This window comes from Eubalaena glacialis, chromosome 12 (genome assembly GCF_028564815.1).
Source record: "Eubalaena glacialis isolate mEubGla1 chromosome 12, mEubGla1.1.hap2.+ XY, whole genome shotgun sequence".
In the NCBI taxonomy this organism is placed as follows: Eukaryota; Metazoa; Chordata; class Mammalia; order Artiodactyla; family Balaenidae; genus Eubalaena; species Eubalaena glacialis.
This window is the reverse complement of record NC_083727.1, coordinates 41,483,584-41,510,601: the sequence shown is the minus strand read 5'-3', so window position 1 is coordinate 41,510,601 and position 27,018 is coordinate 41,483,584. Positions and strand designations below refer to the sequence as shown.

At 32.9% G+C, this 27,018-nt stretch overlaps 1 long non-coding RNA gene across 10 annotated transcripts in view; it reads left to right on the top strand.

Annotated features, from left to right (window-relative positions):
* LOC133102340 (uncharacterized) overlaps window positions 1-27,018 on the top strand; it is a 730,306-nt gene that overhangs the window by 498,947 nt on the left and 204,341 nt on the right. For 2 of the 10 annotated variants that reach the window (XR_009702915.1, XR_009702906.1), the window contains one exon: window positions 2,498-2,630. The exons of the other annotated variants lie outside the window; for them this stretch is intronic. This is a non-coding gene — a long non-coding RNA (uncharacterized LOC133102340). The remainder of the gene's footprint in view (window positions 1-2,497; window positions 2,631-27,018) is intronic. 10 annotated transcript variants of the gene reach the window in all.

Sequence of the window (27,018 nt, the reverse complement as noted above, 5' to 3'; positions counted from 1 at the left end):
AATGCTTCACTATCACTGCCCTTTTTTGAACATAAGATGCCTGGTAGAGCTGTGTATTTATTAGGTTCTTCTAATCTACAAGTATCGCATTCATGTTCTAGTATTAATTTCAGCCATGTCTGCCCTTTACATACTTCAGATAAGGTATTACTTTAAAAATATCAAGGAGGCTCTCTAATCTTTCTAATTTTTTAATCAGGTTTATTGAATTTATGAATTTAAGACATTAAATTTGTACTTTACTGTATATACTCTCTAGGGCAGCAGAAGATTTCAGAATGCCCACTAAGCTTTGTAATTGTCATTGATGCCATATGTCTGGTGCTAAGTCCACTTTTTCTACCAATGTTCAACTCTCCATCTCTCTTTAACCCTATGCCGCTATTGTTTATAACTAAAGCGATCATAGTACCACTGCCTTGGATGATTACTGTTTCATTTTTTTTTCTCCAGCAAGGAAACTGTCCATAAATTAATTAAATATATGACATACCAAATTCCAGAATCCTATTTTGAGGGTCCTTTTCCTGGGCCTACTCATGGTACTAATTACTGTGTCAGTTCTGGTCCCAGAAGGATGGCTTACTCAAAGAGAAAATTTAAAAGAATTTAATAAGGAGATCATGTATAAAAGTATGGGTAGAATTAAGGGAACTAACAAAGGAAGATTAGGTACCCAGTAACTAGCAGCGATGTGAATTATTATTCATAGGTCTAAATGGAGAAGAACTTTGGTAAATTGAACCTGAGGAAAATTTCAGTTTGGCAGAGGATGGCCAAAAAGGAGCTATGGCTACAGGTAGAAAATTGATGCCACTAATTCAACCACAGACTGGTGGGAGAGAACCAAGAATATAATTCCCCCCAAACTTCCTTCCAACCCACAATCTCCTGCCAATACTTTGCATTATCTGAACCCAACTAGAAATCAAGAGGAAAGGAATCCCAACTAATGCAATAAAATAAATTATCCTCATAGAGCACAGAGAAGGACAAAGAAGGGTAGAGAGTGTTTCAGAAGTGATAAATACAGAATAAACTTCCCACTCTATCAAACTTCATTGGCCTAAAATAATAATTGTGTTCCCACTGTTTTCCTCTTAGTTTACCAGATTGAGAACTGCTATATCCATTGACATAATTCCAGGAATTTCTGTGGCCTCAAAGAGTAGTAACTCCACACCTTTATCACCCTCTTCTATAAATTTCTTGGTTATGTTCATAAGACTGGACTTTTGCTATTACATTCCTCTGGTTAGAACCATGGGCCTCTCAACAACTACTCACCATGTCCTATCCATAAAGTGGAATCCACTGCTGCCCCCATTTCTTATTGAGTCTCAAGAGATTTTTTTTTTTTTGGTTGAGTTCAGATAACTTATCTGAGGTCAACTGGATATATTCATTTCTCTGTAACTCAAGGTGAAAGAAGGAAGGACGGAAGGAAGGAAGGAAGGAAAGAAAAAGAAAAGGAAGGAAGAAAGGGAGAGAGGGAAGGAAGAAAGGGAAGGAGGGGAAGGAGAGAGGAGAAGAAAGGAAGGAAGGAAGGAAGGGGAGAGAGGAAAAGAGGGAGGGAGGGAGGGAAGGAGGAAGAAAGAGAGAAAGAAAAGAAGACTACACATCTAAATTTAAATTCATCATAAATTACACCATTCGAATCTGTTCCTCTGTGCATTCTCCATCCTAGTGAAAGACACTGCTTTTCTTTTAGTTGCCAGCATCAGATATCCTTAAGTTAGCACTGACTTTTTTCCATTATGCACTTTAACCTACTTCCAGTTAGTGTCAATATCCTGTTAATTTGACCATCTAAATATTTCTCAATCAGTCCTTTTTCCTGATTCACTAATGTTAGCTAAATGTCTGCCTTTCTCAATTTGCAACTGCATTGCTTCAGTAGCTTCCTAACTCATCACTTTGCCCATAGATCTGTCCTTCCTTCTGGAGTGCTGTCTAAGTGATCTGTACAAAACACAAATCTTGATAGCAGTGACCTAAAAGTCATTCATGACTGTTCTCATATTGGCACACAACCTTCATGATCTGGTCCCTCCCTGTGTATGAAGCTGATTGTCCTTCATTTCATAAGTAACTAATGATACAGCAATGTTTATGGTTCTTTGGATATCTGTTTCTTCAATATGGAATACTATTTCAATTCATTCTTCTGAATTTATCTATCTCCAAACTTACTTAAAGTGTCCATTCCCTTCAAGAATCTTCTCTTACTTTTTTTTCTGAATTGTTACTCTCTGCCCCCATAATTACTTTGCTTGCTTCTGTCATACTGTATTATAAGTATCTGCTTTTTCCACTAGTCTGAGATACTTGACTGTTAGACTGAGTCTTGTTTATGTTTTGAGGTTTACAGCTCCAGTATCCAGCAAAGTATCTGAAACCTTGTAGATATGAAAAGAATATTTAATGAATAATGAATGAATGTTTGGATCTTTAAAAGATATATTCCTGAATAAGGATCACTCATTTGAATTCTTAGACCTGAAGAGTCCCCAACATTTGACGGGATTGGACTCCGTGGAGCTAAGAAGTAACAAATTGTTATTTCCACTAGTATAATGCTGGCCCCTGACTGATGTGGCAACACTACCTGGCTGGTTTCTTGTAATCAGGTAAATAACTCTTTATCTTTCTCCTGTCCTGATTCATTGACCTCTAGCTAAAGTACTTTATACTTTCTTTTCTCTAACTCCTATGTGTTGCTCAATATATCAATATTGACTTATTTCCAAGTCATGAATTTTAGCATTTTTCTAACATGTTCTTATTGCCCCAACATATATGGAAATTCTCATTTAGATTTACTTTCAGAGCCAAAGAAATAACAGCTTTACGTATTCTCAACGATTGCAAATATTTCTCCTAAAACACTAATTGTATTTGAAATTACTAAAAATCATTTAGAATCAAATCTACCAAATAAGGTGAATTAGAAGATTGGATAAAACAGTTTTGACCAAGTACACAAAGTTCATATAAAGTAACATCACTAATTTATTCTTGAAGATACCACATAGATGTCTAAAAAGTATAAGACAAAAATAAATAAACATGTAAGAGGCTGGCATCAAAAACACAAAGAATCACAAAATAGCAATCACATTTTTTCAGTGTATTTTTATTTAAACTGAAATTAAATATTTTTTCAGTATAGTTTTAAAGTTTGATTTTAAGAATGAGAAAGAATATGATGGAAAAATATTGAAACAAACAAAGCACCTGCATCTCCCAAACTTGGATATGCTTGATCCCAGTCATCTGGTCACAATGTGTTCTCATGTATTAGTTTTCCTGGGCTGCCATAACAATATACCACAGACTGGGTAGCTTAAACAACAGAAATTTATTTTTTCACGGTTCTGGAGGCTAGAAGTTCCAGATTGAGGTGCCAGTAGATTCTGTTTCTGGTGAGGCCTCTCTTTTTGGCTTGCAGTCACCTTCATGCTGTGTCTTTACATGGCTTCTTCTCTCTGTGCACATCAGAGAGAGAGAGAGTGAGATTGCTAGTGTCTTTCCCTCTTCCTATAAGGACACCAGTTCTGTTGGATTAGGGCCCCACCCTTATGACTTCAGTTAACTGTAATTATCTATTTAAAGGCCCTATCTCAAAATACTGTCACATGGGGGGTTAGGATTTCAGCATGTGAATTTTGTGTGGAGGGTGGGTACAATTCAGTCCATAACATCTTCTCAGCAAATATCCTACCCTAAAACCAGATCTGATAAATGTAGTATCAGGAAAGGAGGCAAGTATACTTACATTGAGGAAAGCTTTACTCAAACATTTTAGGGAAAAAGTACAGATGAGGGGGTATTAATTTCCATCTTCAAAACTAACTTCTATAGTCTGAAGTTGAAAACATAGCAGAAAATAACAGATAGTTCTGAAAGAATAAAACAAAGTATCTTTTAAACCAATCACAAATTAAAATGCAGAACTAAAGCCCGCCAAATGTCTTTTCTCTACTAACACCTATTCCTTGGCATTATAAAAGGAAATTTTAGTTGTATATTTTTAGTCATAAAACCTGTCATAATTGACCTGTGATGAACATGCTTTGCAAGTTTATTATATAACTGATAGGGTTTATGTAAACATAAGCTAAACCAAGTGACATTCAAAGAAGGTGACAGGAGAAAGATCAATCTTTATCATTTTGGAAATTCTTTAGTGTAAGCAAAAAGATCTGTAGCACTTGAATATGCATGAGTATTTTGAATATGCATGACTGTTATAATGAGTGAAGTTTGCTGACCTCTAGTTGTAGGGTCACAAGAAAGTCAAAAACAAGAACATTCTATTAAGAAAAACTTTACTGGTTAAAGAAATAATCTGAAAATTAATAACTGAAAGTCAGCTTTATGCAAAATAATCATGTCATTTTCTAGGAATGAAATTATTCTCCAGTTTCAAATAGATATTAAATCTTGCAAGTTCTTGTAGTGTTATTTACTACTTATGTAAATAGATGATATTAAATTTCTGGCTTTCTTTTATTGTACATAAGATTTGCTAGATGGACCTTTCAGAATCAATTTGATAAGTCTAAACTGAACCACCCTACTGGCTCTCTTTCTACATTTTATTCTTTATTGCCTGATTCTGTTTTTCTGCTAGATCTCTAAATATTGGCATGCTAGGGCTTGGTTAAAATTATGCATTTAACCAGAAAAAAAATCATGTAAGAAAATAAAGCTCACTATACTTTTGACATGAAGAATAAATTGATCTTCTTACACATACTCAGATATAAAGCAGAGAATCTGTATATACTTACCAGGAATTAAATATCTAAATGTAAATAATCCAGATAAATTACAAATGAATTAGCTGGCATTTGGGAAAAGAGTGTCTGTGCCTTGTTTCAAACTTAGGGTTAAAATACTCAAAAGTTTTATGATTAAGTGTGATATTACATGTAGTTTTTTCAAGATGCCTTTCATCAGATTGTTGGGATTTCTTTTTCATTCATATTACTGAGAGTATGAGAGTTTTTCCAAATCATTTTTTATCTGCAACTATTTAGATAGCCATATGATTTATTTATTATTCAGTTAACATGTTGAATTATATTGAATGATTCTTGAATGTTAAACTGACTTTTAATTCAATTAGTTGTAAAATGTTATCCTTTTTACATATTGCATGACTCAATTTGTTAATATTATGTAAAGTATTTTTCCATCTATGTTTATAGTTTGCATATCAGTTTGAGTACCAGGTTTCCATGAGTCTCATAAAACAATTTATATAAAAAAATGATTCTGTTTATTTCCTGAATCTCTTATTGAATTTACTAGTGAGGTCATATGGCTGGAATTTTCTTTGTAATAACTTTTTTCCTAATAATAATTCTCTAACAATAGTATTTAAATGACCTAATAGGTTATTTAAATTATCTACTCCTTTTTTGTGTCAGTTTTTATAAGTTGTGTTTCTCCAGAAATTTATAAATTTCATCAAAATCAGAAAGTTTATTGCCAAAAAGTTTTCATAATATATTCTTACCTATTTAATGTCTGTATTATTTGTAGTAATTTTCTCTCTTTCCTTTCTAATGTCTATCGATCTGTTTTCTGTTATTTTTATTCTTGACTACTTTGGCTAGGAGATAATTAATTTTATTACTCTTTTCAGGAACCTACTTATCACCATGTTTTTCTCTATTTCTTGTACATTTCATTGATATACACCATTATTCTTATTCATTCATTTCTTCTACCTAACTAGGTTTAATGTGCTCCTTGTTATCTACTGTTCTAAGGTGGAAGCTAAAATGATTGATTTTATACTTTTGTATGACAGAAGCATTTAAATCTATAAATTTCTCTCTAAGGAGTGCTTCATTTTTGACAGTTACTTTTGCTGTCAAAGCAATTCTTGGATGACAATTTTATTCTTTCAGCACTTTAAAGATAATGTCCCATTATCTTCTGCCTTCATTGTCTGTGATGAGAAGACAGCTGTCATTCTTAACCTTTACCCACTGTATGAAATGTGTTTTTTATTTTTTTTATTCCTTTACCCACTATATGGAATGTGTTTTTAAAATAGTTTATTTTTTATTTTCAGCAATTCACCTCTGATGTGCCTAAGTGTATCTCTATTTTTGTTTTTTCTTTTCTTTTAAATCTAGCTTGGACACATTAATATTTCCATATCTTTGGGTTGATGTCTATTTGTAAAATTCTCGGATATTATCTATTCAAATATTTCTTCTTCTCCATTTTCTTTCTCTTTCCTGATAGTATTATAGACTATTTGGCATTCTTCTATGGATCATAGGTACCCTGCTCCATTTTTGACTATTTTTTCTCTTTGATTAACTTAATGATAATTTCTGTTTATCTACCTTTGTGTTAATAATTATTGGCTATGCAATCAATTTTTAAGATCTTAAGTTGAATTTGTCACCTCAGATATCACATTTTTTTAATTTCTAGCATTTTCATTTGGCTCAATTTTTATAATTTCATCTCTATATTGATATTACTCATTATATATGCACATTTTCCATTCTTTACACTAATCTTTTATCATATTTATCATAGTTATTTTGAAGTTTTTTGATAATTCTTACATTTTATCCATCTCTTAGTCTGCTTTTATTGAACTTTTCTTCTCTTAATCCTGAGTCACCTTATCCTGCTTCTTCACCTGCCAGACAGTGTATGCTAGTAAATAGTACAAGTGAAGATAAATAATATTTACACCCAGAACAGGGATACCTCTTCTTCTCTAAGCCCACTAATCTGAATTGAGCAGAATGTATGCTGCATGGAAGTTAGTTCCAGTTTCTTACTTGGTTCAACGTTTTAAAATGGGATCTGTATTAAATGTTTAGCTTGGCTTGATATCTGAATACCAGCAACACGTATTCAGGATATTTTGCTCCTCTCCAGCCTAGCTCCTAGCTTTCTGAATCATGGGGAATTTTGCTCTGCTTTACCACATGGCTGCCAGTTTTCTGGTGTTCTAATGGAGTTTTTGTAGACTCTAATTTCAATCCTGGTACTGAATCTCTCTACCTTAATGCTCTATCTCCAACATTTGAAAGACCTCTTGTACCAACACACTTAGCAAAGATTCAGAGAGCTTCAAAGTGATTTCTTTCAGATCTCCTCTTGCACACCCAGCCTTCAAGAGCCAGAAGCCAACATCCATTAGCTTGCTCTCAACAAAGTCCAAAAATCTGTGGGAGAAATGTTTTTCAACTCTCTGGTCCTGCTTCCATCTTACATGATTCAGTGGTTAGCTTCTCAGTACCCCTTTTGACCCTGGCTTTCAGTATAGTCTTCAGAGATGTTCTTTGGGAAAGTGCAGATGGTGGGTACAAACTGTCTATGACAGGAGCTCCTGGTAATTTCTATGTGTTACACCAGCTCCCACATGCATGCTAAAGTTTATTTAAAATGTGACTTTTTTCTTACCCATATTTAATGCAAATCCCTCCTCCTCATGCCTCTTTGTCAGGTATGAATATAGCTTTAGGTATCTTTTTCCTAAGAATTTCTTGGCATTCTCTATATTTTAATGAATTTAGGTTTATTAGAATCTTCAGCTCTCTCATGAGGGAATAACATTATAGTCTGGTTTGTTTTCGTATTTAAGGTTGGGAATAAAAGTCATGAGACTTCCTATATCCTATTAAGAAGCAAAATCAAGTTTTGTTTTTGTTTTTACTGAAAACATAATCACAAGTTAGACATTAGTTTTAAAATACAAACTGGTTTCTTTTGACTGTTATATGAATAAAGGCATCTTAAGGTGTTCTTTAAATTTCTTCAATTTTTTAACAACTTTTCTTTAGTCAAATAACTATTGGGCATCCACTTTCCATTGTGTCTCCATATAATTGTTGATATTTACTGTAAAATGAATCACATCAAACATTACGCATTAGCTTAAAAAGTGAAATCTAGACAGGAAGACAGAGTTTGGAGTTGTCCTTTAAACATTGAAACAAAACAAAAGAAAAATTACAAATCACACAAGACATTTCTCATAGAAATAAGGCCCACTTGTACTCTTGGAAATTTTCAGTGATAATGCCACATTTATTTTTTAACCAACTTTTCAAATACTGTGGCATTATTATACTGACTCATATCTCCATTTTTTACAAAGATTTCCAAAAATGCTGTGGTTATATATGGACCACATACATCATCTCTGTTTCTTCAACCACATTTTCTCTAAGTTCTGCTCTAGTTATAACAGTTACACTTTAAATTGTTTTTCCTTAAGTCTTTTGTTTTTAATTAAAATAGACTTTCTTCCAAAAATACAGAAGTACAGAAAAGGGCAGTGATGAAAGATCTTGCAGAGTACAGATAAGGAAGAAATTAATTTGTCCACCATACTTATTGATTAAAAATAAACACCCAAACAGAGAGAGAGAGAGAGAGGATCGAATGTATAATAAAATTATTTTCTAGTGATAAATTGAAAAATGTTGCAATGGCTACACAGAAAAAGCAAATTTCATTCAGTTACATGGTGATATATTCCTGTCCATTAAGGACATGACCATGAATCAAATTCAGTATCGGTGTCTGATATTAATAGATTAAGACTGCCTTTAGATCCACGTTTTCTATTCTGATATATGATGACAATTAATGCCATTGTGAAAATCTATCAATACCAATCTGAATCTTGGACACTCAGGAATCATGTTTGTTCATGCATATGTGATTTTAAAATGTGGTAAGATAGTATGCATTCACAATGTTTGCTGATTGTATTTATATTATAGTAAAATTAATTAAATGGATATAGTGAACTTAAAGGGACCAAAAATAGAGTAATTACTTGATATTCTATCATTATAATGAAAAAGTATTTCTATATTTTCCACCTAAAATTTATGAAACTATATTTCATTGGAAAAATAAAAATCAATATCTATGTTAGTATTAAAAGTACAAGTAAATGTATAGTGATAAAACAAATCATCATACATATTTTTCCTAGTATGTTCTTTTCCTGAGCAAATCATCTCGTCCTCTTTTTACCTGAAGTAATTTAAAAAATACTGATGCTTTCATGTGATAATGTGGGCCCAATACTTCCTAATTTTATCTAGTTCTAAAAACTAACAAACAAAAACCTATTAAGCAGAAAGTCTTGTCCCAGTTTTCTTGGTTAGAAATAGGAATTAATTAAAATCTTAATAGATTCCCCATTTTTTGTTTGTACTTTTGAGACAAGAAAGGGTGAATGCAAGGTAAACTTTTAGATGCTCCTCATTCCCTAATCATTTCACATGTGTTTCTTGGCAATCTGCTGCTTAAAACTCAAGGGATTTAATGCTTAATGAGAATGTTTTCTTGATTAGGAAACAAAAACATATAATCTATGACTTTGGGTATGCTCTAATACACGTTTAAAAGATAGTCTACTGAGAATGGGAAAAATCCATTAAAAATATTTAGAATAATTAGCATCTAAAAATGGTTTTTGTCATTTTTATTGGTTTGCCATCTTTAAACAACTCATTTCAATATGTAATTATTGTAAAAAATATTAGTGAGATATTTTACCTTTTTTCACTTAGAAATTCTGACTAGCCACATTTCAAGTGCTCAATAACCACAAGTGACTAGTAGATGCTATGTTAGAAAATGAACTTCTAGACTCTTAATTCAAAGAACATTTAATGAGCACACTATAAGCCATATGCTGAGCTAACTCCTAATTAATTAAATCAGTTTCCTGAATTTTAGAATTTGGTGACGAAGGAAGGTTAACAAATAGTCCATATAAAACAGATATTTCCACAGAGATTAAGTGTAATTTGGAGGCATGGGATCATATAGACACTTTCCTTTACAGTGACGAGATAGGTATATATTAGTTTTTGAAAGGTTTCTCAAATTCAGAACAGAAAAGGTTAAAAAGAAGTGTTAAAAATACCTGAAAGTTATTTAAAGTTTTTTGAATCTTCTAAATGACTTTAATATAGTAGTAACTGTAGTAACCTTAAGATCACTTAGGGAGCCTTATTAAAATGCATCTGTCTTAGTTATACTCACAGAAATTCTGATTTAATGGGTGTTTTCTGGGTCTGGGAAATCGTATCCATTTATTAAACATCCCCATTGTTTCTGGTATAAGTAGCGCATACATCACACTTTGAGAAACACTGTTCTAGTGTCTGAGTTTTTCCTTTAGTCAACAGTCTTTCACGGTTTTTTCTCTACATTAGCACTTTGAAGAAGCAAAAATTAGGGGAAATTTCTCCAGGTTATCTATCTATTTGTTTGTTCACTTATTTTTACATTTTACACATAAAGGAATTACCAACATTAGCTCTTTTTCAATATTTTCAATGTTTTTCTCCCTGAATATTTCTTATTCATATTATGCTGTTTATGTTTTATGAGTCACATTACTTGAATTTCTCTAAGTATGTTAATTAGGGGCTTTTTGAGAATTATTTTGTTTCTTCCAAGTTGAGTTATTGGGATTATTTATCTTTCTTGTTCATTTTGATAATTATTTTGCACATGTATGATGATCTTGGTGGTCTATTGGATCTACTTTACCAAAATAATCACATGTCAACATCAAGTTTGTTTTCACTGACTAACAAGTCTTCCTTTGAGAGCTACAGAATATAGCCTTTTCTTTTAAACATTCTTCTGCCCTCCGATTTTTTGGCAAATGTTTTAGGGTTTTATGTTGTTGATTCTGATTAATAGCTCATTCTTTTCTTAGATCCCTAAAATCATTTATACTCTTCTCAGTTTTCTAATTTTTACTTGGCACAAAGACTTATTTTTTTATGACCAATTTATAATTGTTCAGGATTTGAGTGGGAATGTGAAAGTAATTTTAAATGGAGCACAATGTGTGTTTAGTTCAATAGGGCCTTTACTGAAGTTATACTTTTAAACCTGCCCAAAAGTTACATTATTTTTGTCTTAGAGATATTTCAAAGCCCTCCAAAGGCAACTATTTCAGTTGCTGTTGAGAAATCATAAAGTTATGTCCTTGTAAAGTACATTTTATCCACACTTCTTTCTTCTGTGCCTACAAAGTGAAATTAATACATATGGAAGATTTTAGAATGATATAATTGTAACTTTTAAAAATATAGGATTTTTTGGGGGTTTTGCTTCAATTGCTACACAGGCAAAATAGCATAGCCATATTTTTAGATGACTGCATTATTAGAAGTATGGAATAAGTGTCATGGTCCTGAAATACTTATGTAATTATATGCAAACAGCACAAAAGTACTAGATACTGAAGCGTTAACTTCTTAGAGAACGTATCTGAGCATAACATGTCAGAACTGTTACCCCATACTGGACAATTTCACAAAAAGTAAGCTGGTGCCTGAGGAAAATACTTCTGCTTTCTCTAAATGTAGCAAAATCAACTATAGTGCAAATTAGTGGTTAGAGAACAAACTATGCTGTTTAGGAGTAACTACGTGAATAAACATATGCCTCTATTATAGCAGTCTTTTTGCACGTGACTGCTCCTAGGACAATTTTTGCAATCTGAATATGCATCAAATTAGGGATGGAGCATTAGAATTACATTTCTAGGCTTCATGAGAGATGGTGATGGAGGCAAAGATGCAGGAAATTTATAGGGGATTCATATATATTCCTTTATGTAGTAAAGATGTCTGAACATTACCATATAGTTTTATCACATAATATGACAGAATTTTTATGTTAGAAGGAAAACTAAACTATGGGAATACAGATGACCTGTAAGTGAGGGCCATAATTGAGAGGTTTTCAAAAGTAAAGAATGTTGTTGCAAATAAATTTGAAATATATGATATGCTTAGTAGAGTGCCTGTCATGTAGAAAAATGGAAACAATTCTTTGGATAATTCACATTAACATTAATAGTTCTGTTTTCAAATACTTTTTAAAAATACTTTAAGAAAATAAGCAAAACTATGTGCTGTCTATAAGAAACTCACTTCAAACATAATGATTTAGGCAGGTTAAAAGTAAAAGGATGGAAAAATACACAGCGTGAAAATATTTAGCAACGAGAAGCAAGACTGACTATATTAATACCAGATAATATTAGCAAAGAAAATTACCAATGACAGAAAAGGGCATTATATAATGATAAAAGGTTAGTCCACCAAGACAGCATAGCGATCCTAAATGTATAGGCACCAAATCACAGAGCTGTAAAATATGTGAAGCAAAACTGATAGAACTGAAAGGAGACATAGACAAATCCATATTTAAGTTGGAGACTTTAATACACCTTTCTCCAGTTAATTTAAAAAACTAGACACAAAATCAGCAAGGATATAGAAAACCTCAACCAAACATCAATCAAGAGGTTCTAATTAACATTCATAGAACAATCCACCCAACAGTAGAATCTGCATTTTACTTAAGCCCTCACAGATACGTATAGGCTATATATGGGGCTTTAAAATAAACCTTAACAAATTCTAAAGAATTAAATCCACACAGAGTGTTTTATTTGACCACAGTGGAATCAAACTATAAATAAATATCAGAAAGATAATAATAAAATCCTCAAACTCTTGGAAACTAAACAACACACTTGTGACTAATCCAAGGATCAAAGAGGAGGTACCAAGAGAAAATGAGAAAATATATTGAATTGAATGAAAATACAATAGAGTACGTCAAAATTTGTGGGACAGAGTTGAAGGAATACTAAGAGAGAAATTTTAGCATCAAGCGCATAATTGAAATACGAAATCAAACTGCAATCTCAAGAAAACAGAAAAAAAGAGAAAAATAAACCCAAGCAAGCAGAAGGAAAGAAATAATAAATATAAAAGCAGTAATCAATGAGACTGAAAATAAAAATAATAGAATTAATGACACAAAAACTCATTCTTTGAAATGATCAAGGAAATAGACAAATCTCTAGCAAGACTGACAAATATAAAAAGAAGAAAACATAAATTGCCAGTATTAAGAATGAACAGGTGATATCACTATAAACCTTGTAGACATCAAATGCGTAATCAAAGAATACTAAAAGAACTCTGCATACATAAATTTAACAACTTAGACAAAATGGACATGTCCTCAAAAGATGAGAACTATGACAACTCACGCAATATGAAATATATAATTTGAATAATTAATAATTTAATATTTTCTATTACTGAAATTGAATTTATAATTTTAAAAAGTGAATTTATAATTTCTCAAAGTAAAAGAAATCTCCAGACCAATATAATTTTACTAAAGTGTTCTACGAAATGTTTAAAGATATATTAATATGAATTCTACACAATCTCATCCAGAAAATAGGAGTAGGAAGTGCTTCTCAGTTCATTTTATGAAGATAGTATTACCCTAATACCAAAACAAGGCAGTACAAAAATAAAAACTAAAGACCAATATATCTCATGAATACAGACACAAAAATTATTAACAAAATATTAGCAAATAGATTTCAGCAATATATCAAAGACTTATACACCACAACAAAATAAGGTTTATTGCAGTGATGAAAGGCTAGTTCAATAATCGAAAAAAATCAATGTAATTAAACTAAAGACGAAAATCATATAGTTGTATCAATTGATGTAGAAAAGGTATTTGACAAAATTCAGCATCAATTTATGATAAAAACTCTCAGAAAACTAGAATTATAGGGGATTTTCTCAATTTGATAAAAAGCATCTAAAAAAACTACAGGGAACATTATACTTAATGAAAAACGATTAGCTGCTTTCTCCTAATTTTGGGAACAAGGCAAGCATGTCTGCTTTCACAACTCATAGAACACAGTGTCTGACTTTCTAGCCACTGCAATAATGCATGCAAAGGAAGTAAAATACGTTTATATTAGAAAGGAAGAAATAAAACTGTTCCTATTACAGACCACACGATTGCCTATGTAGAAAATCCCAAGGAATCTACAAAAATAAAAATAAAAATTCCTAGTCCTAACAAGTGAGTTCATCAAGTTTGTAGAATGCAAGATAAACATACAGAAATAAATTGTATTTCTATGTACCAGTAATGAACACGTGGTCACAAAAAATTAAAATGCAATACCATATGTACTTGCTCAAAATAATGGAGCATGTAGGAGTAAATCTAACAAAACGTAAAATATTTGCTTGCTGATATCCACAAAATACTGATGAAAGTAAGTTTCTAAAGATCTAAATGAATGGGGAAATATTTCATGATTATAAATTGAAAGACTTAAAGAGTAAAGATGTCAAGTCTCTACAAATTGATATACAGATTGAATCAAATCCTGTCATACTCTCAGTAAAATATTTGTGTAAATATAGACAAGATTATTCCAATATTTGTGTAGAAAGGTATAAACTCTAGAATAACTAAAACAATGTTGAAGAGAAAAAGAATAAAGTGGAAGAAAATCAATCTATCTGAATCCAAGATTTATTATACAGCTTCAGTATTCAAGACTGTGCAAATGGCAGCAGGTGAGATACATAGATCACTTGAACAGAATAGAGAACTTGGTAACGAATCCATACAAATATTCCTGATTTTGACAAAAATGCAAAACCCATTCAATGTTGCCTTTTCCACAAAGGTTGCAGGATCTCCCACTTTACACAAAAATTAACTCAAAACGGATCATGGACTTACATGTAAAACTATAAAACTTTCTGAAGAAAACAAAAAAAATCTTTGGGCTTCCACACTAGGCTAGGCTAAGAGTTCTTAAATTTGAGACCAAAAGCACAATCCATTAAAAAATATGTTGATAAACTGGGCTTCGTAAAAACTAAACAAGAATTAAGTAAAAATTTTGCTCTATGAAAAATCCTGTTAAATTACAGAAGATACAGACTGGAAGAAAATATTTGCAAATCACATATCCAACAAAGGACCAGTATCTAGAATATATAGAAATTTCAAAACTCAATAGGAAGCAAAACAAGCAATCCAATTTGAAAATGGGAAAAAGTCATTAATATATCATTGAAAGAATACGTGAAAAATAAATAAAAGATGTTCAATATCATTAGCTGTCTGAGTTCCTTCACTAGATTCCTGAAATAATGACAATTTGTGTTAAGTTTCTAAGAATATGTCTTGATGGTCCATATATAGCCTTGCCAGCCTGAGCTAGTGCTTCTGGGGTCATTATCTTGAGGAAATAAGCAACCCTTTTTCTCTTCCTACTTTCTTCTTCAGGTTTGAGATCTAGAGGAAGTTGAGAGCAGTATCAAGTTCTGACATGCAGAATTTAGAGTCAATTGTTTCTTCCTAAATACTGTTTCACATAGAGCTAAACATATCTAGTTCATTTTGCCTGAGTCTAGGTTTCTCCTTTCCAGGACTCTATTTTAAAATATCTAGCCTAAGCACTTATATCAATGTGTCAGATGATGAGGAACCTGGAGCCTTTTTGCCATGCAGCTATTTTCAGGAACCACATGTGAAAATCTTTCCACAACCCATAACCCACACACGCAAGAATCATCTATTCAGGCAAAAGGATATCAGTATCTTAACAGCCAAAAGAAGGCCTTTAATGTGTTCATGTAGGTATGTATGCACAGGGGGAGCAAACTGGGAAAAATAAGAAGATAGGAAACCAGAGTAATTATTTAGGTCATGTAAACGATTAAGCAAAGACCATACCTGCTTTCCTTTTTAACCCCAAAAGTCAAAACACAGCAGAGATCAGATTAAAAGGAGAGGATGCCCACCTGGTAATGGATATAAAGCAGGAAGACAGCAAAAACGTGTCCCTGCCTTCCTCCTTCTCATACTGCCACCTATATAGGGACACTTTGCCATGTTTTGGGTCCCCTGAAGAGACAAGGAAAATATCCTGCAAACGTAAACTACAGAGGCAATAACTCTGAAGATAAAATGAATGTGGCTGAAGATGAGACATCAGCCTCTAGCACCATCAATATGTTCATGTGGCTTTCTTTATATCATCCCTGCCACCCAAATAAATAGTATTCTATGGACCAGGCAAGGCCAGCCCTAAATAGTTGTATTGTGCAAGAGAAGGATAATCACGACAAAGGGAATAAGCAGATCAGACCTTTTTCAGTTTTTCTTCGAGTCAAGTAAGTTCTGAAACTCCTGTTATAATTCAAAGAGGGAAGAAGCTTCCAGAGTAATAATTATAAACTAATTAACTGCAGTGAATGGTATGTGTTTGTGTGTGTGTGTGTGTGTGAGTGTATGTGCGCAATTAATATGTATAATGAGAGGTTTCTTAAACTTCACAAATTGTGGGAAATTTTATACTTCTCATGAGTAGTGACTTTTTTTCCCCTTTCAATATTTAAAGTATATGGATGTGGAAACCAAGAGAGATTAAGAAGGCCTTTTGGGAAATGAGTTCACTTATCATTATCATCTTTGCCAATTAGAATTTATTGAGCAACTGGGCACTTGGTACTTCAAGAGTCCCTTTGGAGACTCCATATTGAGACAGATTTCTATATTCTGTAAATTTATGATCATCTGTAAGAGGACAAGATTAACCTGATAATGCATTGTATCATGTGAAATAATTCTTAGATTTGTTTTTCTAAGGGAGATAATATTTTTAAACAAGTTAATCTGTATATCTCATTCAAATATTCATAATTGGAACTATATTTGTTTCAGTAAATATGATTTTACAGAGCTGGAAAAAATTTTTCCTTGTAAATTGTTGCTGTGAACATTGGGGAGAGCTATGGACCAGTTCTTACTCACGGTGGCATAGATCTACAAGTTATATTATTTTTTCCAATCTGAGTTTGCTGAGAGTAAAAAGCTGTTCCAATCCAAGGGAGGAATAACTTTCCATGTTAAATGTTACTTAACATTAAATTCACTCTAATGTTACTAGAATTTTCCTTTTTGTAGCAGCTCTAATTTTACATCTTTTTTTGATAATTGTGGTAAAAGAATTGACCAATAGAAAATAGTGAGTATTGTCTGTGCTCATCTCTATGCTAAAAACTAATGTTCACAATTTCTTTTAAAGTCTGACACTTAGACCAAAAATTAGCTCTCATACATGCATCCAAAAACAAGGCTATTTTGAAGTTTTACAGAAGTAAACAACAGTTTTAAGTGTGTTGAGAGTCACAAATTTACTCTCTCAGAAAGTCAGATATAGAGAAAAAATATAATTTACTTACCTTCAGCAAGAGACCCTACCTTCTTGGAGGGAGAAAAAAAATGAAAACAGTCTCAGCTGCTGATCACACAGTCCCTTTACGTAATGCTTATTTCTTTGAAATAGTCATTCAGTGTTGCTGTTACTGTTGCCTCAACATTTGCTCCTCTCTGAGGTTGTTTGGATGTTCATGGGGAGAGAGACTCACGTGAATGATCTCTTGGCAGCATCCTTAAGAAGGCAGAGAAGTGTGGTCAGGCAGGGAGGATGAGATTGCACTCCAAATACTCCCCTGTACAGAACTGATGCTGAGTTGGGAGATAATAGGCTTACCATGAAGTCTGCCTAGGCAGGGGTGAAACAACCTTCTAATAGGCACTGTGTGTACAATATCTAATTGAGGAGCTAGGTAAAGTCTGAGGCCACGGATAATAAGTCAGCAGGTTTTAGTTTCCAAGCTCTGATTCATTTGAGAAAGATTACAACTCTGACCACAAATGCCAGCAGAAAGCAGCAGCAGGATGCCCAGGGATTGGACCAGGCTAGCCACACCCAAAAGTTATCAAACCAACTACCTTGCAACTTGGCCAGAGGATTCAGACGACAGCTTAAGGAAATCAAAATTCATTTATTTTGCCATTATGTCAGATGATGGCATATCTCCCTGAGAGGAAATAGAAGATAAAATATGAAGAAGGTTGAGCAATTGTCTTCTAAAAGATTGAGCATTGTCTAAAATGACTGTATGTATTCTTAAATTAGACTAAGTTATGAAATGAAAAGGACTAAACATTGTATTTCCCACCACTCAATAGATCCCTCTACTCATCAAACTTGGTGCCCATGTACACACTACATATACAGCCTCAAATAAATAACAAATAACCTTCTGCATAAGGTTCCTAAGAGAGGTACATCCATAGATAATGACAGACAAAATTGTATTTCTTTTATATAGTTAATCTTAAGTCTCAAGAACTCAAGAATTCTAATGAGTTGGTATAAACCTTACAAAGAGGTCTTGTACCCAAACGAGCTCTGCTTAAATGACCTGTAAAATATAAGGCCAGCTCTAACTACTTCACCTATATGAAAACCCTAATTTTTTCCTTTTTTTACTATTTTTTAAATTGAAAATATAGTTAATTTACAATTAACTATACAATGCCTATAATGCTGTGTTAGTTTCAGGTGTACAGCAAAATGATTCAGTTATATTTATATTTATATATATATATATATATATATTCTTTTCCAGATTCTTTTTCCATTATAGGTTATTCTATAATTTCTTAATTTGAGTCTTACTCTTACAACCAAATGGAGAACAATAAATTTATAAATAAAAAATAGTACAAAAAGAAAAACACATGTTAGAACATTAATGCAAATGGAATAGAGAGAGCAGGAAACAAGAAAAAGGGGAAAGCAATGACCTACTGTTTAGAGTAACATTGGCCTAAGCTCATCAGTCCATGCTTTCTAAGACAAGTAAATTAGTGCTGAACTTCGTTATTCTTTAGAAGAGATAGTTATTCTTTAGAAGAGAAAGGATACAAAGAGAGAAATATTTTGCTTCAATTTTTCTGTTCTATTTTATGACCACATAGGTAAGAGAGAAGTTGCTGGAACCACACATTTTTAATTCCTTGGAAAATATCATCCAGCTGGGTTGGGGGTGGGGAAGTGGTTCTAACCATTGGAAATCCAAAAGATAAAGTGAAGTGATCTTCCTGTTAGGGGTGTGGAGATAGGGATATAGTACAGCAAAAGAGAAGTTCTGATCCTGAATGCTCAAAAGATGTAAAGCAGATAATTTATGATACAGTGACCTATAAAGTATATCAGAAAATGAAAAGATTGTCTGAGTGCATCCTGCATCTCATCAGTTTGCCATCATATGAAAGTGGGCACAACAGAAATATCCATTTCTTCTTCTTATTTTCCATACTCTATAACCCCATATTTTGACATTTGATGAACTCATAGAAACAAACTATGTGTAATTACTCCTCAGCCTACATGAAAACACCCATAGCGGTTCATTCTTTCAAATAAGCCTTGAAATAAAGATTTTGAGAGCACGAATGGTAGTTATACCTGGCATATTTCAAATTTAGGAAATATGAAACCCCTACTCTAAACTCCTTACAGTTATGCTTATATGGTATTATTTATTTTTTTCTCATGTTATAAGATAGGTAATTTAGTCCATCTCCTTGCCTTCAGGTCAACTCACACACACCATTTCTAACCAGGAGATAAGGTCTTTTATTAACAAATTTCAAATAAAGAAATTTCATAATAAGTTTTGCTAATTCATTCTCATTTAGCCTCAACAGGTCAGGAAGTGTTATTTTACTTATAATTCACATACTGTTGTTAGCACTTTCCTCATGAGGAGAAATAACAGACTGTTGGGCAGATCATGAAAATTTTTCTATAGTCTCTTTTTCTAAAGATTAAAAATATATTTATTTTCCTCAGTCCCCCATATAATCTGAAGTTTTGTATTCTCAGCTGTTATGTCTAAATCTCAAAATCTATAACTATTTTTAGGCTATCTTCTGAATTTCCACTTCCACTCATTTTCTAATTCTTCTTTGCCAATGAGGATAACAAATTTAAGGCCATTTCTGTGCTCTTTATCCCCCTAGTTGTGTGTAGGTAAATCACCTAAACCTCTGTGGTCATGAAAAATTCTTAGATTGTTAGAATTAGTTTACTTTTTAAAAAAATAGATCTTGCATATCCTCCAGTAGGTGAAAGAGAAAGAGTAGCTCTCCTACCACATTCTATCAGATTATAATAAAATATTAAAATTTTAGATAAAATTCTTTAACATTTACAGATGTAAGGTTGGTAAAATCCTAGCTCCCTGTTCTTTTTATTGCTCTGCAAAAATATTAAATATATCAACAGCAGAAAGACCCTAGCCAACTATCAAAGCCACATATAGAAGAACCAGCAGGGAGTCAAAGGACTATCTAGGGATTAAAACTAGGTTAATTCTCCTAAAGAAACACAGGAAGAGTAAGATAAAGCATTTGTGCAGAGAGTAGACAATTGCTACCATTTAGGTGAGCAATTAGAGAATCATTTACACACTTTCTATATAGAATTTAGGATGCTCACAACACATAGATTGATTATTGCTCTAAAATTGTTTTAATAATACTTTTCCAATTTTAACTTTGACTCCTAATTCATTCTAATTTTAGAGCTGTATGACTAAAAGATAGTTATTTCCAGAGCAAAAATTTAATGTTAACAGGGTAAAAATAGAGAGTAAGCCACATTGCTTCTTTTCCAGTTGAAATATCTTCACATTGATGTGCAGGCAGCACTGATAGCAGGAATGACTATTCTTCTGAGTACAGAATTTGCAATAAAATAAGCATTTATTAGTGTCTTTACCAGTATTGTGATGGTAATATGGCACATATGAGGTCTCACTAGAATATCCCAACAGAAAAAAAAAAAAAAAAAAACTTAGAATGGAAATACATTCAGTAGGGAAATGATTTTTATTTAAGCCTGACTCTGCAAGAAAATCTATTTTCAGAGTTCTTAGCTCTTTATTAAATGACAACTACACATTAAAAAAATATTTCTAATGAGATGGTGACGTTTCACCAATTTAAAATTCATTTCTAAATTATCTTACCACATACTTTTTGATCACTTTTCGGTCTGATTTATCATCTTATTCTAATTTGACTAAGAGTTTGGATTTTTTTTTTCTATAGGGTCTTATGTCTAGAATTGAATCTTTATGTTTCCTAGTAAACAATTTTGCATTAATTTTGAAGAAGTTGATTCCTCCCAAGGACTCAAAACTAAACTTGCCACAGTAATAGACAATGCAATATAGGGTTGCCGAGGTAAAAATAGCAATTTAGTAAACAGTATCCTTCCTAATGTTCGAGTTCAGTTAAAAATAATCTAATAATTATTATAGATTGAGTTCAAAGCCACTTTATTTCATTTTGTGATAACAAAAATCAAATGAGAGACCCAAGATCCTATGAATCCAGAAAGATAAACTGGACAGAAAAATACATTAGTGGAAATATAGTAGCATGCATAGTAATTAAACTAGTATTATTGGGACCATTGTATCAAAATGAGATGTTGGAAAATATATTAATATTTTTAAAAATATAAATCCACTTTAATACATTTTTACCCTTTCATAGTTTGTAGAATTAAGCAGTTCATTTCTACCAAGGTAAAACAATGAATAAGTCCAGTGACCAAACCTTAAGAGTTGTTCATGCCTAAATGCAGAGTACAAAAGCTATAAACGTATTCTAGAAGATAGTAAAAATAAGCACCTGAGCTCTGGAGCCAGGCTGACCCTGTTCACACCCTGTTTTTACGAAGTGCTAGTTGTGTGATGCCGAGCAAATTTGTTAATCTCTCCAAACGAATCTCGCTTCATCTATAAAGCTGTTTTCATGTATTATCATGAGGCTTAAATCAGTTGATATGTGTAGAATATTTAGAACAGAGCCTAGCGTATAACAATAGCCAATAAATGTTAGCATTTTTGCTTTTGGAAAGTTGTCTTTCTCTGATTCTGAAAGGCAGTTTTGTACAAAATGCCATGAGGGAGATGAAGCTTCTGAGAACGTTTCATGTTTGCTGTGCTCACAGAAGTTAACATCTATTTCATGTTTTGCTTTTCTACATTCGTCTTCTATTCTTAAGTATTTCTAAATAATTAGTCTTAAAGGTATTCATTGTAACTTAATTTCATTACAGTCATTCTTCTCTGTCTCCACTACTCTTAATTGCATCACATTTTCATAGAATCCTGTTTCCATTTTGTATTCCATGTAGTCCATCTTTTAACTTTTCTTGTATAGTTTCTCAGCATACTTATTCTCAGCCATTTACGCTACTTGTGAGTAAAATATGTAAAGTTATGGTTAGCTTAGTAACTGCTAAAAATCACATAAACATTGGAAACGTTTTTTTTTTTGGCTGCGTTGGGTCTTCGTTGCTGCACGTGGGCTTTCTCTAGTTGCATCCAGCAGGCGCTACTCTTTGTTGCAGTGCACAGGCTTCTCATTGCAGTAGCTTCTCTTCTTGTGGAGCATGGGCTCTAGGTGCGTGGGCTTCAGTAGTTGTGACACGTGGACTCAGTAGTTGTGGCTCGCGGACTTAGTTGCTCCATGGCATGTGGGATCTTCCCAGACCAGGGATCGAACCCGTGTCCCCTGCATTGGCAGGCGGATTCTTAACCACTGAGCCACCAGGGAAGTCCAACATTGGAAATTTTTAAAAATAGAATTCATATTGTTCTTAAAAACATTCCCTGTTCTGTATTAAATTTAAAGTTTAATCCTAACTGATTTAAATTTTTATACCATAAACTTTCTAAGAGCAATTTAAAAAGGCATTTATTTAAAAAACAGAAACTAGCTAGTTCTTTATATTAGTTTTACTCATTATTTGCATATTAGAAGATGGAGTTTTTAACTGATTTTATTTTACATTGATTTGATGCAATGTTTATAAGAAAACAGACTTTGCATAACTTCAGTCTTATTTTAGTGCATATCAATTGTCTATGATATAGAATGTGCCATGTGAACTTGAGAAGAGGGTATATTCTGCTGTTGGTGGAGTATCCTAGAGATGTCTCTTTGATCTAATGGATTTATAGTGTTGTTGATGTCTTCTATTTCCTTATTGATCTTCTGCCTAGTTATTTCATCCATTATTGAAAGTAAGGTATCAAAGATGCCAACTATTACTGTTAAATTGTCTATTTCTCTCTTCAATTCTATCAGTTTTGGCTTTATTTTGAGGCTTTGTTGTTAGGTACCTATTTTTTAACTGTTATCTTCCTAAGGGATTGCTCTTCTAACATTATAAAATATCACCTCTAGTAAGAATATTTGTATTAAAGGTTTTTTTTTCCTGATATTAGTATAGTCACCCCAGCATTCTTTTGATTATTGTTGCCATGACATATCACTTTCCATCCTTTTACTCTAAGGATGTGTGTCTTTGAATCTAAAATGTGTTTCTTGTAAACAGTGTAGAGTTGAATCATGTTTGGGTTTTTTTTTTTCCCTTGTCTATTCTAATCTCTGCCTTCCAATGGAGTATCTTATCAATTTACAGCTAATGTAATTATGGAAAAGATAGGATTTGTCTCTGCCAACTTGCTCTTTCTTTTCTATATATTGTATGTCTTATTTCCGCTCTTCTTTTACTACTGTCTTCTTTTTTGTTAAATAGATATTTTCTTGTATAGAATTTTAATTCCCTTGTTATTTCTTTTAGCATTTTAAGTTATTTTCATAGCGGTTGTCCTAAGTATTACAATTAGCACCTTAAAACAGTCTAGTTAAGATTAATACCAACTTAGTTTCAATAGTATCCAAAAAACTTTTCTCCAATATAGCTTCATTTTATCCCCCTACCTTTGAGCTCTTGTTGTCAAATTATATCTTTATACATAATAAGCACATAAACACTTTTTTATAATAATTGTTTATGCAGTTGTATTTTAAATCAGATAAGAGAAGAAAAAGGCTACAAATAAGATAAATGTATTATGTCTTTTACATTTACCTATGCAATTACCTTTCAAGCATTCTTTATTTCCTTGTGTGGATTCAAGTTATTTTCTAGTATCACTTCACTTCAACCTAAAGATCCCATTTGGTATTTCTTGTAGAGCAAACTTGTTAGTGATAAATTCTTTGAGCTTTTGTTTATCTGGGAATGTCTTAATTTTTCCTTCATTTGAAGAATAGTTGTGCTAGATAGAGAATTCTTGATTGACAATATTTTTCTTTCAGCCCTTTTGATATGTCCTCCCAACATATTCTGGCTCCCAGGGCTTCTGATAGGAAGTTAGCTGTTTGTCTTTTTGACATTCTCTTGTATGCTATGAGTCATTTTTCTCTTGCTGCTTTAAAGATTTTTTCTTTGCCTTTGTCTTTCAGCAGTTTGACTATGGTGTAGCCAGGTCTGGTTCCCTTTGAATTGATCCTAGTTGGTTTATGTTGAGCTTCTGGGATGTGTAGATTAATGTTGTTTGTTTTTTATTTTAATAAAATCTGGATAATTTTTGGCCATTTATTTATTTCAAGAGATTTTTTTTTTCTGCCTTTTTCTCTCCATTCTTTCCTTATGAGATTACCATTGTGCATATGTAGGTATGCATAATATCTCACAGGTCACTTAGGCCTTATTTATTTTTCTTCATTCTTTTTTCCTTACTGTTCCTCAAACTGGATAGCCTCAGTTGAACTACTTTCAAGCTGATTGACTCTTTCTTCTGCCAATTCACTTCTGTTGAGCCTTTTAGAGAAACTTCCATCCCAGTTATTGTATTTTTCAACCACAAGTTATCCATTTCTTTTTTATAATTTCTCTTTTAATTCATAACATTTGATAAGACATCATTCTCCTGCTTTTCTTTAATATTTTAAACATGATGTACTTCAGAGATTTTTTTACTGTATTTATAATTGTTGATTCAAATTCTTTGTCTAGTAAGTTTAACATTGGACTCCTAGAGAACAGTTTCTGTTGACTGCTCCCCACCTCCATCCCAGGCATGGGCCATGTTTCCCTGTTTCTTTGCATGCTTCTAATTTTTTTGTTAAAAATTCAGCATTTTTAATAATGAAATGTGGCAATGCTACAAATCACCTTCCTGCTCCCTCCCCAAGGTTTGTTATTATGGCTGCTTTTTGATTTTTTCTTATAGTTATTGTTACTTCTGTTTATTTATTCTGCGACTTTCTTGGACTAAGTCCAGGGTCTGTATTTCCTATATAGAGCAGGCACTGAAGTCTTTTCTTAATTAGCTTAGTAATCAGTCAATAATTGAGCAGAGATTTCCTTAAATGCTTTGAACCAATCTGCCTATTTGCCAAAAGATTCTGTGTGTATCATGACGAATGCCTTTAAATTTGGCACTTTAAAATTCAGGCTTAGCCTTCAGTTTGTGTTCGTGCATGATCTCAATGTCAGCCGCACTCGAGAGATCAAGGCTTTCTCAGGTATTTCTGAGGCATATGCACTGACCTGCGCTTGCACATGGACTCCTAGATCTCAAGGATACTGAAATTTTTCCAAGCCCCCTGTGGACATATCATTCTTAGACTTTCCTTGTAAGATTTTTCTTCCTTGCTTGTTTTTGGCCAGTCTTTTATTTGTCTCAACTGGTATTGCTGTCTTAGGCAGTTGCAATGTTAAGTAATTGCCCTTAATTGCTTTTGACGAAAATACTAAGGATAAGGCTTTTCTCACTGAGAAAACTGAGTGAGGTCAAATAAAGACAAATCATAAGAATATGACTTTTCCAAGGAGCTACCAAGCAGATGAAACAATGAAAATGATCTGGAGATGGTTCTTTTTGAGAAACCCCCAAAACTACCTCCCACCTGCCACACATACCTCAGTGATAGGTAGGGTACTACTTTTCACAACCACCATGGTTGCAATGCTTCAGTTCAAGACTAGCATTGAACTGGAAAGAAGGAGATGGGACTCAGACAAAGTAGAATGCCACAAGATTCAGCCATTTTTCTTGAATAAATGCTCCTCAGGTTATTACTAACTTTTGGTTATTTTCCAGAGTCCTGAAAAAGTTGATTTTTACAATGTTTGCAAGTGTTCTCATTCAATTTCCCAAATGTAAATCCCTCACATATGTATTTTTAATGTTTGAAGACACCTTAGGGAGATAAGAGAAGTCTCAATCCTATATCTTTCAAAGATTTTTTAAAAAGTCACTTCAGAATATGGCACTATTCTGAATACTGAACTTCTTTACTTTGTGTTGTTCCCTTAAGTACAGATTATACTATTATAGGACCTGCTCTTTTGAAGAGTTCAGATCTATATAATTATAAAAATTGATGTGTTTTAAAGAAATATTTTACATAAATATTTTATTTTTGTGAAATATTTTCAGTTTTGTCAAGAAGGGTTGTCACAGCTCTTACATAAAAAGTGGATATTTTGGCGCAATCTTTCAAACGCAATTTTCATAAACTCTATCATTTAAGATACTATATTGCTATTTCCAAGGACAAATATATTTATAGATTGTATTTCACTGTCTCATATATTTTTCTATTTTATTTATCTTGACATTCATCATTCTGTGTTTCCCCAGTTTTTTTTATTTTAAACATCTTTATTGAAGTATAATTGCTTTACAGTGGTGTTACTTTCTGCTTTATAACAAAGTGAATCAGTTATACATATACATATGTTCCCATATCTCTTCCCTCTTACATCTCCCTCCCTCCCACCCTCCCTATCCCACCCCTCTAGGTGGTCACAAAGCCCCGAGCTGATCTCCCTGTGCTATGCGGCTGCTTCCCACTAGCTATCTATTTTACATTTGGTAGTGTATATATGTCCATGACACTCTCTCACTCTGTCACATCTCACCCCTCCCCCTCCCCATATCCTCAAGTCCATTCTCTAGTAGGTCTGTGTCTTTATTCCCGTCTTGCCACTAGGTTCTTCATGACCTTTTTTTTTTTTTTTCCCCCTTAGATTCCATATATATGTGTTAGCATACTGTATTTGTTTTTCTCTTTCTGACTTACTTCACTCTGTATGACAGACTCCAACTCCATCCACCTCATTACAAATACCTCCATTTCATTTCTTTTTATGGCTGAGTAATATTCCATTGTATATATGTGCCACATCTTCTTTATCCATTCATCTGATGATGCACACCTAGGTTGCTTCCATGTCCTGGCTATTGTAAACAGAGCTGCAATGAATATTTTGGTACATAACTCTTTCTGAATTATGGTTTTCTCAGGGTATATGCCCAGTAGTGGGATTGCTGGGTCGTATGGTAGTTCTATTTTTAGTTTTTGAAGGAACCTCCATACTGTTCTCCC